The sequence below is a fragment of the Prionailurus bengalensis genome, chromosome B1, assembly GCF_016509475.1.
Source record: "Prionailurus bengalensis isolate Pbe53 chromosome B1, Fcat_Pben_1.1_paternal_pri, whole genome shotgun sequence".
NCBI classification, from domain to species: Eukaryota; Metazoa; Chordata; class Mammalia; order Carnivora; family Felidae; genus Prionailurus; species Prionailurus bengalensis.
In genome coordinates this window covers 129,927,072-129,940,373 of record NC_057344.1, presented here as the reverse complement: position 1 = coordinate 129,940,373, position 13,302 = coordinate 129,927,072, and the positions used below count along the sequence as shown (strand labels likewise).

The window sequence follows — 13,302 nt, the reverse complement described above, 5'->3', positions numbered from 1 at the left end:
ACATTTTCCAAACACCAACTCTTAATTTCATTAATTTGTGCTACTGTTTCTTATTTTGGTTAATAGCATAAGATGCTATTGTATTGAAAATACTATATATTTCTATTGATTTTAAGTGTGCTCTAATCTTTGCTATTTACTTCCTTCTATCACTCTGGGCTTAATTTAACTTCTTTCAATCTGCAGGTGAGTCTTTAGGTCTAAAATGAGTCTCTTGTAGGCAACATATAAATGAGTCCTTGTTTTAATGTTTATTCATTTTTGAGAAAGAGAGAGAGACAGAACGTGAGTGGTTGAGAGGCAAAGAGAGAGGGAGACACAGAATCCAAAACTGGCTCCAGGCTCCCAGCTGTCAGCACAGAGCCTAATGCGTAGCTTAAACCCACCAACCGTGAGATCATGGTCTGAGATGAAGTCAAACGCTTAACCACCAAGGTGCCCCTAGATGAGTCTGTTATTTTAATCCATTTTGGCACCCTGTCTTTTTTTTTAATGTTTATTTATTTTTGAGACAGAGAAAGAGAGCTTGAACAGGGGAAGGGCAGAGAGAGAGGATGACACAGAATCCAAAGCAGGCTCCAGGCTCCGAGCTATCAGCACAGAGCCTGACACAGGTCTCACACCCACGAACTGCAAAGTCATGACCCAAGCCAAAGTCTGGTGCTTAACCAACTGAGCCACCCAGGCGCTCCAGAACACTATATCTTTTGATTGGCATATTTAGTCCATTTACACCCAAGTAATTATCAATATATATGTATTTATGGCCAATTATTACTTGTTTTGTCATTGTTTCTAGAGATTTCCTCTGATTGTTTCTTGTCTTTGTCACTTTTGTTCTTGTTTCCACTCAAAGAGTCCCCTTTAAAATTTCTTGCCGAGCTGGTTTAGTGGTCAAGAACTCATTTAGTTTTCGTTTGTCTGGAAAACTTTACATCTCCTTTCCTGAATGATAGCCTTTCTGGATAGACTATTTTTGGCTGCAGAATTTTTCCTATTCAGCACTTTGAATATGTCATGCCACTCTTCTGGCTTGCCAAATTTCTGTTGAGAAATCTCCAGCTACTCTTATTGGTTTTTCCCATGAGTTAAGGACTTCTTTTGTTTTGTTGCTTAAGATTTTTTTCTTTAACACTGTATCTTGCAAGTTTAATCACAATATGTCTTGGTGTTGAGCTGCTTTTCTCAAAAGAGAGTTCTCTATGTCACCCGGATCCGCATGTCTGTTTCCTTTCCAGATTAGGGAAGTTTTCTGCTGTTATTTCTTGAAATAAATTTTCTGCTCCCTTTGCTCTCTCTTCTTCTTCTTTTTTTTTTTTTTTAGTTTTTTAAATGTTTTTTTTTTTTTTATTTTTGACAGAGAGAGAGAGACAGAGCATGAGTGGAGGGAGGGGCAGAGAGAGAGGGAGACGCAGAATCTGAGCTGTCAGCACAGAGCCCGACGTGGGGCTCGGACTCACAGACCACAAGATCATGACCTGAGTCGAAGTGAGATGCTCAACCAACTGAGCCGCCCAGGAGCCCCCTCTCTTCTTCTTCTAAGACTCCTTTAATATGAATGGTATTTTAATTTTGATGGTATCACTGAGTTCTGTAAGTCTATGCTCCTGTTGCATAATTCTTCTTTCTCTCCTTTGTTCAGATTTATTGCTTTGTATTAATTTGCAATCTAGGTCAGTAATTCATTTCTCTGCTTCTTCCAGCCCCCTGCATGAGTCAAGCATGTTTCTAATCTCATTTATTGTATTCTTCATCTATGACTAATTCCTTTTTAATTCTTTTATCTTTGTGGTAAGGGTCTCACTGATGTCTTCTATTCTTTTCTCAAGCCCAGTGAGTATTCTTGTGGTTGTTGCTTTAAATTCTCCATTAGGTATGTTACTTATATCTGTTTCACTTAGGTCTCTGGCCATGGCCTTATCTTGTTCTTTTACTTAGGATAAGTGCCACTGTCTTGGCATTTTGTCTAAGTCTCTTGCACCTTCCCTGTGTTAGAAGAGCTAGTTATGTTCCCTGCTACTGAAAGTAATGGTCTTATGAAGAAGAGTCATGTATTGCCAGGTCCTGGGGCTTCAGGGAGTGTCTTTAGTGTGTGTTGTGTGTGCTCTGCTGATGTGGTTTGGCTGCTCCATCCTTCAGGCCAGTTGTCTGCAGAGGTTCTCCTTGCCTTCTGTGGGCAGTGTTTGGTCTCTGGCCTGAATGTGGTGAGTTTTAACTAGGTGTGCTATGGTCTGCTTGTGAAATGAGACTTGCCAGTATCCATGGAACTGAGTCCCCGCAGAACTCTCTGTTAGGAAGACACGATGTGAGTAGGAGTTTAGTCTTGTCTTCTGTGGAGAGAGGCGCATCATGCTAGGAATGACACAAGCTTGACTGAGAAGGCCAGTCCCACCAGAGTGCTTAGGGATAGAGCTTGATGTAAGCAAGTTAGGCAGCCAGTGTGGTGTTGTTCTGCTTCCAGCAGTGACTCTGCTTATGCTGAGTGGCAGGGGATGGCAATGGTGCTAGCCAGCGCCTTTGTTCCTGAAGAGGCGTCTCTGTGAAGAGTGAACACTGCCTCTCAGAGATGCACCCTGGGAACAGTGAAAAATCTTCATCCTGTGTGGCCCAGGCATTCTTCAGATTGTTGTTTCCATGCTACCTGCCCTTGTACTGTTTGCCTGCCTTCTTTCCAGGAGCAGGCAAGCGGTACTCTCCAGGTTCTATCCTAGTCATGCCTGCTGACCTTTAAACACCAGGCTTTAAGACCGCTAGTTGTAAAAACTCAGGAAATTCAGCCTGTATTGTTTAGCAAGCCAGTGGCTTCAGGGAAACCTTCTTGTGCATTCCCCTGTGTGTTCTTATCTCTTTTCTTCTCTGTGACAATGGGTCCTCTCCCCATAGTACTGATCACAGACTGAATATGTAAGACTTAAGTAAAATTGAGAGGAATGATCCCATGACAATGGAGAAGATAGGCCACCAGAATTGTTTATTCATAGTGATCACATTACCAATATCTGATTTCTCCTGGAATCCTAATGAGGCTTGGGTAATTTGTTTTGTGTCACATCACAACATTATGCAAATGTGGAAATGATAGGGAATATTTACAGTGATGAAGACCCTGAAGGGAAGTATGGATCCAGAAAGACAAGTTCCTAGATATTTCTGCATTTCTTGTGATTTTAGACTCTCCTTCCCCCCACTCTTAACTCTGAGATTTATTTAACAATGGTTTTGAGACACTCAGAGTTTTGTTTGAATATCCTTCTATAACAGGTACCACTAGCAATGGTATTGGCCCGAGGAGTGAATGTTTTCTAGACATTAATTGGGGGCTTAATTCAGCAAAGCCACAGATTTATGCTTAAATTTTCTTCAGTAATTTCCTAGTAATCAAGCCACATCTAAAGTAGTCACATAAAGGGAAATATTGTGTGTGGTTATTTTTCTTATGCTATTTCTCTAAGTTTTTAGTCTCATGTAGGTAAATGCTTGAATAAGAATAAAGCCAAGAGAGGTAGGTGTCTGAGGTATGATGTATAACACTGCAGACTATTATTTTTACACAGGAAATAGGAAAGATTCAATACATACATATTCCTAGTCTAATATCTTCATATCTTACTTCACAAGATGCACATTTTCCTAGGCAGACCAGTCTCCTCTCCTGTTCTTCAGTTAAGGCAAAACTATGTGTTCCTCTTTCTTCATATATTTTTGCTTAGGAGTGCATTTTTAAAGCTGTTTTCGTAGTATTTATTTCCCTTCTGGACTTGTTTTTAACTTGAAACAAGTTGTAAAGATGTATGTTTTTACCTGATAGCTATACCTCTTTAGTTAGTTAAGAGGTCTGTCTAGTTAAGTCTATAAAAGAAATCTTGCATTTTTTTAAATTAAGTTAATTATGAATAAGTGTTACATTTTTAGGAGTTAGTTATTCACCACCAGTTTGATACCATCTCTAATTTGTGTGATCTGTTTCACCACCAGGCCTGTTATTGTCCATAACCAACTGTATAAGTGCTTATAATACAATAAATTGATTTTCTACATAAAAAAGAGCAAAAAGAAAGAAAGAAAAGACTTTCTTAAAAATCTTAATTGGAAAGAAAGAAGTAAAACTATTTCTATTCACAGATGATCTGATCCACTATATACAAAATACCAATGAATCCACCAAAAAAAAAGCTAGTAAAGCTAATAAATGAAATCTGAAAAATTGCAGGATTGGTTTCTATACACTAGAAATGAATATTTCAAAAAGGAAAATAAGAAAACAATCACATTCACAACACCGTCCAAAAGAATAGAATCAACAGGAATTAATTTAACCAAGAAATGAAAGAATTCTGCACTACACACTATAAAACAGTGCTGGAAGAAATTAAAAAGAACTAAATAAATGGGAAGAAATCCCTTGTTCATGGATTGTAAGACTTAATATTGCTAAGATGTGAAGACTATCCAAAGCAATCTATAGAATCAATACAATCTCCATCAAAATTCCAAAGGTGTTTTTTCAAAAATGGAAGAGCTGATCTTCAAATTTATATGGAATTTCAAGGAATCTCAAATGGCCAAAAAAAAAAAATACTGAAAAATAAAAGCAAAGGTACAAGACTCACATTTCCTGATTGCAAAACTTACTACAAAACTACAGTAATCTAAACAGTATTGCTCTGGCATACGGATGGATAAATCTACCAATAGAATAGAATTGAGCGTCCGACAATACGTTCATGTATCCTTAACCAATTTATTTATTTATTTATTTTTATTATTATTTTGTTTTATTTTTTGGACAGAGAGAGACAGAGCATGAACGGGGGAGGGGCAGAGAGAGAGGGAGACACAGAATCGGAAACAGGCTCCAGGCTCTGAGCCATCAGCCCAGAGCTCGACGCGGGGCTCGAACTCACGGACCGCAAGATCCGTGACCTGGCTGAAGTCGGATGCTTAACTGACTGCGCCACCCAGGCGCCCCATTAACCAATTTATTTTTGACAAACATGCCAACATCACTCAAAGGGAAAAAAATATTCTATTCAATGAATATTGCTGAGACAATGGTATGGTTCATATGCAAAAAAATGAAGTTAGATTCCTCCTTCACATTATACATAAAAATTAACTCAAAATGGATGGCATAATAAATGACATAAATATACCAGCTCTAACCATAAAACTCAAGAACAAAACACAAGAGTAAGCCTTCATGATCCTGATCAGGCAATGAATTCTTTGATGTGACACCAAATGTATAAGCAGCAAAAGAAAAAAATAGATAAATAAGACTTCATAAAAATTAAAAACCTTTGTGGATCAAAGGGTATTATCAATATAGCAACAAGATAATTTACAGAATGAGAGAAAATATTTACCAATTATATATATAATAAGGGTCTAGTATGAAAAATATACAAAAACAAACAACTCACCAACAAGAAGACAAATGACCCAATTTTTTTAAAAAGCTAAAATATTATAGACGTTTCCCCCCAATATATACAAATGGCCATCAAGCACATAAAAAGATTCTCAACATTACTAATCATTAGGGAAATGCATATCAAACAATAATGAGATATCATATCATACTTATTAGAATAACTATTTTTTTAAAAAAGGAAAATAAGTTGGTAAATATGGAAAGAAATTGGAACTCTCATAAACTGATGGTGAGAATATAAAATGGCTTAATCACCATAGGAAAGAATTTTGCGGTTCCTCAAAAAGCTAAATGTCGGGGTGCCTAGTTGGCTCAGTCAGTTGAGTGTCCAACTTCAGCTCAGGTCATAATCACACAGTTCATGAGTTCAAACCCTACATCGTCTCACTGCTGTCAGTACAGAATCCACTTTGGATCTTCTGTCCCTCTCTCTCTCTGCCTGGATGCCACTCATGCTCTTTCTCTCAAAATTGAATAAATAACTTTTTATAAACTTAAATGTAAAATTACTATATTTATTACCTCCCCCAATTCCACTCCTATGTACATATCTCCAAATGATTGGAAAGGAATGTTCAGACAAGTATATGTAAATGAATATTCATAAAAGCTTATTCCATTCCCTTATAGTCAAAAGTGGATGAAACCCAAGTGTCCATCAGCTGAAGAATGGATAAAGAAAATGTGGCATATACACACAATGGAATATTATTCAGGAATAAAATTCTGGATATACTTTGAAAACATTGTTAGGTAAATAAGCCAGATACACAAGAAATGTTTATTGTGTGATTCTATTTGTATGAAACATAACCATGAGTTTGGGTTTAAATGGACTTCCCCCTCAAAAAAAGGAAATAAATTGTGGTGATGGTTGCATTATAAAGGTAGTTACTGCCACTGAATTGTACACGTAAAACTGGTAAATATGGTAAATTTTACATTAAATAAAAAATAACAATAAAAGAAATAACCTAACAAAATTTTATCCAAAAGTATGCATCCTATAGATAATGTATACTAAGCTCTACTTCTAGGTATAATTTGTTGGGAAGGCCATGGAATTCTGATACTTTACTGGGAAAGTCTCATTAAACTTTGGAAAACTGCTGATAGCAAGAAAAATATGAAGCCTTGTTTATCCAAACTGTCCTATCACTGTTTTCCAAAGGAGAGTTGAGATACATGAGCATGCTTATATTAAGTAATTTAGGGTAGTTTGGGTAAAAATTACACTAAGAAGTTAATCATATATTTTGCCAATCTTATTATCTCAAATTACAGTTTGCCTATAAGATACTTAGCATCAATATTAAAGAGACAATTTAGGACTTAGAAGTTTTCTTTTTATGACCTTGTTCCTAATATGCCAAAACTGGAACACTGTCCTTGGTGTTATTGTGAATATTAAAACAAGTTTTGATGGAAAAATTTAAGAAATCATCTTTGGGTAAGTCATAAAAACTCTGATTTTCTGAATTTGTCGTGATCTGAAGATTGAAACATAAATATATATTTTTTTCTGTTTGAGCTCTTTAACACTTATGGGAATTGTGTCGCATTTACTAACAGTAAGCTGACTTTCACTAGTGTCAAAACTAATCAGATCAGGTCAAAGAGGCAATCACAGATTTTCCTTTCTTTGAAGTTCAGTGACTACAAACACTTCTCATACCTCTGTGTGGTTTATATTATGTAGAAGGTTTGATAGGTGCATAGAAAACCATTGTTGGGAGCTAGAGGAGCAAGCTCTAGGATGAACACACAATGGAGTATTATTCAGGAATAAAATTCTAAAGCAAAGCCCAGGTAAGGGCTCTCTGCCGTTGCCAAATTTGGGATAGCTACAACTACCACTTTATGCACAAGGCCACTGCTATCACTATTGCAATCAGAGCTGTGATATCAGAAAGGTACATCGCTGTAGTAAGCTGCGGAATCAAAAATATTCTAGTTTCAAAACCATCCCATCATGAATGTGCATAAAATACGTATCCTGCACTTCACTTCCCTTTTCACATACCTCAGCTTTGAATTGTCAGAACTGGTTGCAGAACCCAAACTTTAAGGAGATTGGAAAGGATGTTGAGCAAGTTAATCATATTTTCCATACAGGAAAAGCACAAATTTTGCATTTCTTTTCCATCTCTTTAACAAAATATAAAACTGATTGATTTTTATAAAATAAATTTTACTGACTCAAAGATCAAAACACAATTTCTGTGCTTGATCAGTCAGAATTTGAAAGTGAAAGTCAACATGAGTTATGGATATTACATGTATGAAGGGCAGTTTTATGGTTAAGAGATGCAAAATTTCATTCTTCCTTGTGAGTAGTACACAAGAGAGTTTTTGTTTATTTGTTTCTTTTTTGTTTTTTTTTAATATGATGATAATCATTTGAATGTATTAAATCCTATCCCAGAAATCCAACTCAACATAAAAACTTGAATACTATTCTATGATTAGTTTTCTAAGCCCTGATTATCTTTGGAGCACTGTCTATAGTTTAGATGTATCCTCTGTAAATTCCTACTGCTGTTCAGGGAAAAGATTTATGAAAGTATAAATCCAAATGCATTATCCTTATTTCTTATTAATCTGCCTTCCTACATCTAACTCCAAAAAACATTCTGATCTGCACAATGCATTAACTCCACAATTTTATCACCACCACTTCTGTCATGGAGTCTAAATCATTCTTAGTCATTTTGATTATTATAGGTTTTAGATTAAACAGGGATAATTTAAACAGCTATAATATTTTCTTACACAGATAATAAGAACCCCTGAAATTCAATGGCATCAGGAAAAAATGTCTTAAGCTTCATTAATAGATGCAGTTCTATTATTATTTCTGTTGATGTATTTTAAATGTGTTTTGAAGAGATAATGTTCTGATGTATCTATGGCATATGTGAGTGTGTGTATGTGTGTGTGTGTGTGTGTGTGTGTGTGTGTGTTTTACAATGAAAATAATTTCATATTTCAAGGGTGACTATCTGAGGATCAATCCTGTACATTCTCAAAATACCTAAGTCCTTTTGACCTCCTATTTTTCTTTCTACATAAGGTTTTGAAAACTTGATAAATTAATGTCATTACTAAATTGTTTGTCACCACAAATTGAATCTTTAGTATTACGGCTTTTATCATTGACCCTTATAACATGAGTGTCAAAATATCAATATTTATTTTCAATAAATAGATTTACAATTTTACCACTGTATGCCCTCAACCAGGAATTATAAGGCTAAGTAAAACAAACAAACACATAAACCAAACCACCTTTTAATGGCATTACAATATTTATTTTAAAATATTTTCCTGCAAGTTTGCTCAGAGTACTATCCTAACAATATTTTAATGCATCCGTATTTCCTTCTCTGAATATTATCTATTAAATATTTACTTTAAACTCAGAGAAAGTGAGAGAAGAGGGTGAGTATCAAGAGAAACAAAACAGAAAAAGATATAATACTTAATCAAAAGCTTTTCAGGCAAAGTTACATTGATAGAAAAATGAAGATGACATTAATATTAAAATGAAATTGCTAGTGCAGATAATGTACATATGAAACTGTTTATGATTCTTCTGTTTCTACAAATCCTTAAGGAAAAGCTTACAGAAGACTAAGTGAGAAAAGCATTGTCTTTTTCAACACAAAATATTTTCTGTGTTTTAAACTGTTCCATTTACTTATTCAATCTTCATCTACGGAAAAATTCTAAGTGTAATATTTGTCATAGTATATCTAACTATACTTTAAAAAATTATTTTTGGTATTTCATGATGGAACAAAATATGACAGACTAAAGATAAATTTTCAAAATGTGACTACGACAAGATATATAGAATTTGAACATAATAGAAAATCGGTATAGAAATCATAAAATTCAGGCTCTGGTTGAAACTTAACGAATTGGCAACCCCTAAAAGTTGTTTTGTTTGTTTTTGTTTTGTAAAAGTTGTTCCTTGGTTGGGAAGCACACATATGATACGTTATGTTTGCATGGGAGAAAAGTTGGAGACAGCAAGGAAAACATAAAGTGAGATAGATCATTGTTCCATGATCCTTAGAAGAAAGCTTTTGGTTTTGGGATGTTGCATTTGTGTTTGCTTGTTTTAGCATGGCTCTGCCTTATTATGAAGTGCTCACCATTAGAAAACTTGCTTAAAATCAATCTGAAAGCAAGCTTAAAACACGATATTCTCTCTACATTGGATTGCCTTATTGTAGATTTCAGTTACCCAACAGAAGGCAAGGTTGTAGACAATTGTTAATTTATCAGGAAGTCATTCTAGAAGCTCTAAAAGGAAGAACAGCTGGCACATGTTCTTGAGGGACAGTGTGTACCCCTATGACTAGCACTATATATTAATTAAACTTAAGAAAGAATAGGTTGTCTTCAGTCTTCCTCAGTTTTGATTAAGAAACAGGCACAAAAGTGGACTTCTAATGGATTAGAGACATAATTTTGAAAGGAAAAACTACAAAGCAAATAGAAGAAAATTTAGGAAAATAGCTTTGTGAACTGGAGTGGAGAAGAACTGCAAAAATTAAAGTCAGGAACAAATTGTATGACATCAAAATTATGGTTTTATGTTCAACACAGTTAACCAAGGACAAATTTATTAGGCAAACTAGTGAATGGAATTTGCAATATCCAAAAGTAAAAGTTGATTAATATGTACAATGTACATGTTGCTTCTCCAAAACAAATAGAAAAACACAACTCTGTCAGAAAAAATAATTGGCAAAGATCATGAACAGGTAATTTACGGAACAGAAAATTCTGAAAGCTAATATGCATATTGAAGAGATGGTCACATTCATTGGCAAACTATATCTATAAGGAGATTTTACTTTATGCAAATTAGGGAGCTGGCTAATCCAAACCTTTTTGAAGATAAGAGAACATAAGAAGTCTTATGTGCTGCTACCAGGAATGTAGATTGGTATAATCATTTGGGTTAGCTATAGAACTTTACCCACACTAAGTATTCACCTACCTTATTACACAAAAATTCTATTCATGGATATATACTCCAAGAAATTGTCACACAGGGCCATAAAAGCAACTTACGAGAATGCTCATTTTATCATAATGGTTGAAATGCGGTCAATCAATGTGACCATTCCTGGGACAAAGGTGAGGTAAAATATGGGGGTTAGAGAAATATGATGTATATATGGTGCATCTATAGATCTTGAAAAACATCTTGTTCAATGAAAAAAGCAAAAAGCAACAAAATACATAAGCGATTCCATTTACATAACTAAAAATGCATTTGTACAAAGCAACACTATTTGGTTTATGCAGACATATAAATAATATTTGGCAACACATTAGATAAGGTTATCTATGTCCTTGAACATATTTATATTAGCTGAATTAACATTCATGCCTCCTAATCCAATTTAAAGTTCCTGTCTCCTTAATAATCAACAAATATGAAGACCTATTTCTATTAGCAGCATATTCTCTCTGCTATGGGTCCCACTTTGTGGTTTCTTTGGATAACTAATATCTTTTTTATTGTTTATTGAACATTGTGGGAGATATTGCAGAGACAGTGGATTTTGTTATCCTGCTCTGGAAAGTACTGCTTTATGTTGAAAGAGTCAGTTAACTTCACTGGGCTTATTTTCTAAACTGTCTTTCCATGCAGTGGGCAACAGTTGAAACCTCCACTGAATTTTTTCAGCTATTCAGCTAATGTTAACATCAGGCCTCAGGTGAGAAACTTTATATAGAATACCTCATTTATAAATAAGCCAAATTAACTGAAACCCAGATATTTGAGGTCACCTTTTCTGTAGCTCTGTACTTTTGTGGCATATTCAACCTCATGTTTCAGCTACCTAAGCAATCCTAGTCTCCATCCATTGACTCCCCAAATCAATAACCCCCTGGGTTTTTCCTTAAGTTCCACCTATCCTGAGCCCTGAGTACTAATGAGTCCCTCAGGCAAAATGCCACATAAATGTAAATCTCACTTGGATCAAATATCCTCTTCTAAAATCTGGCTCACCTTCAGGTCTGTTTATTCATCCACAAGTACCTTGAAATGTATATTTTAAACATATTGTCCCAATTTTATCATTGCTATCTTGGAATAGTTATTCCAATACAAGATACTCTGATAATATTGGTACATATGAAATAATACATAAGTTAATACATATATAAACAAGCATTTCAAGAAAGCATTAAAATAATCTTCCAGCTTAGGGATATATTTATCATAACTTCCAAAGGTTTTCTACATCATGAGAAATTCATTTTGATAACTTTTAACACTGTGATAAGAATCTAATTAGGCAAATAATCTGAGTTTCTCCAAGACACGTGCCTACCTTTGTTTTGTGGACTTTCCTCGCAGCATGGGCCCCAAACACGTCTTCACTCCCTCCTCAAACCAAGAAACCGCTAGTGCCTCATGTCCCCAAGCCAGAAGAGACGTTGTCCTCTCAGCACTTGCCAAAGGAAGAAAAAGGACAGCAAGAAACAACTAAGCATATTGATGAAATACAAAATGAAATAGACAGACTAAATGAAAAAGCCTGTGGGGAGGTTTTTGAAGTAGAACAGAAATATAACAAATTCCACCAAACTTTTTTTTTTCAGAAGAGATTGGTTGGAATTGATCACCCAAATCCCAAATTTGGGGTAACAACATTTGTCAACCATTCACAAGTGCTTTCACTGCTTGGGAGGAGGATGAAGAGGCACTGCATTATTTGACAAGAGTTGAAGTGACAGAATTTGAAGATGTTAAATCAGGTTACAGAATAGATTTTTATTTTGATGAAAACCCTCACTTTGAAAATAAAGTTATCTCCAAAGAATATCGTACGAATGAGAGTGATGATCTATCTTCAAAGTCCACTGAAATCAAATGGAAATCTGGAAAGGATCTGACAAACGTTCAAGTCAGACATAGAATAAGGCCAGCAGGAAGAGACAGAGTGAGGAACCAGAGAGCTTCTTCACCTGGTTTACTGACCATTCTGATGTGGGTGCAGATGAGTTAGGAGAGGTCATCAAAGGTGATATTTGGCCAAATCTGTTACAGTACTACCTGGTTCCCTATATGGATGATGAAGGGGAACGAGAAGAAGAAGAAGAAGATGATGATGAAGGGTTGGAAGATATCGATGAAGAAGGAGATGAGGATGAAGCTGAAGCTGAAGATGATGATGAGGGGGAGGAAGGAGAGGAGGATGAAGGAGAAGATGACTAATGGAACACTGATGGATTCCAAGCTTCCTTTTTTAATTTCCTCCAGTTCCTGGGAGCAACTTTCAGTCTTTTTTTTCCCCTCCTCCTCTTGTGCTCATTTGCCCTATTTTTTGAAGACTTTTTTCTCTCCCTTTATACCATGTTTCTCAATTTATTTTGGGGGGTTGGGGAGGGAGATACCTTGAGCAGAATACAGTGGGAAAAGAATCTCTACCCCTTTCTGATCCAAATTTTTTTATATCCCTTTCTGTCTCAACAAAAACTTGATGGAATCAACACCATCGTGCTCTGTGGGAAAAAAGAAAAACCTTCTGCTCCCCTAGCTCTGTTGGAAGCTGGAGGGTGCTAGGCCCCTGTGTAGTAGGGCACAGAGTTCTAGCTTTTCCCCTCCCTTCTTTGTATATTGGGCTCAGAGATTACACTGTGTCTCTATGTGAGTATGGACAGTTAGCATTTACCAACATGTATCTGTCTACTTTCTCTTGTTTAAAGAAAAGAAAAAAACTTTTAAAAATGGGGTTTTAAAAGTTCAGGATTTGAGATGTTTGGGTGGGTTAAGTGGGCATTTTGACAACATGGCTTCTCCTTTGGCATGCTTGGTTGTGATGTTTCACAGACAT

At 35.6% G+C, this 13,302-nt stretch overlaps 1 pseudogene; it reads left to right on the top strand.

Annotated features, from left to right (window-relative positions):
- LOC122469184 overlaps nt 1–13,048 on the top strand; it is a 68,519-nt pseudogene extending 55,471 nt beyond the window's left edge.
- The last annotated feature ends 254 nt before the right edge of the window (nt 13,049–13,302 follow it).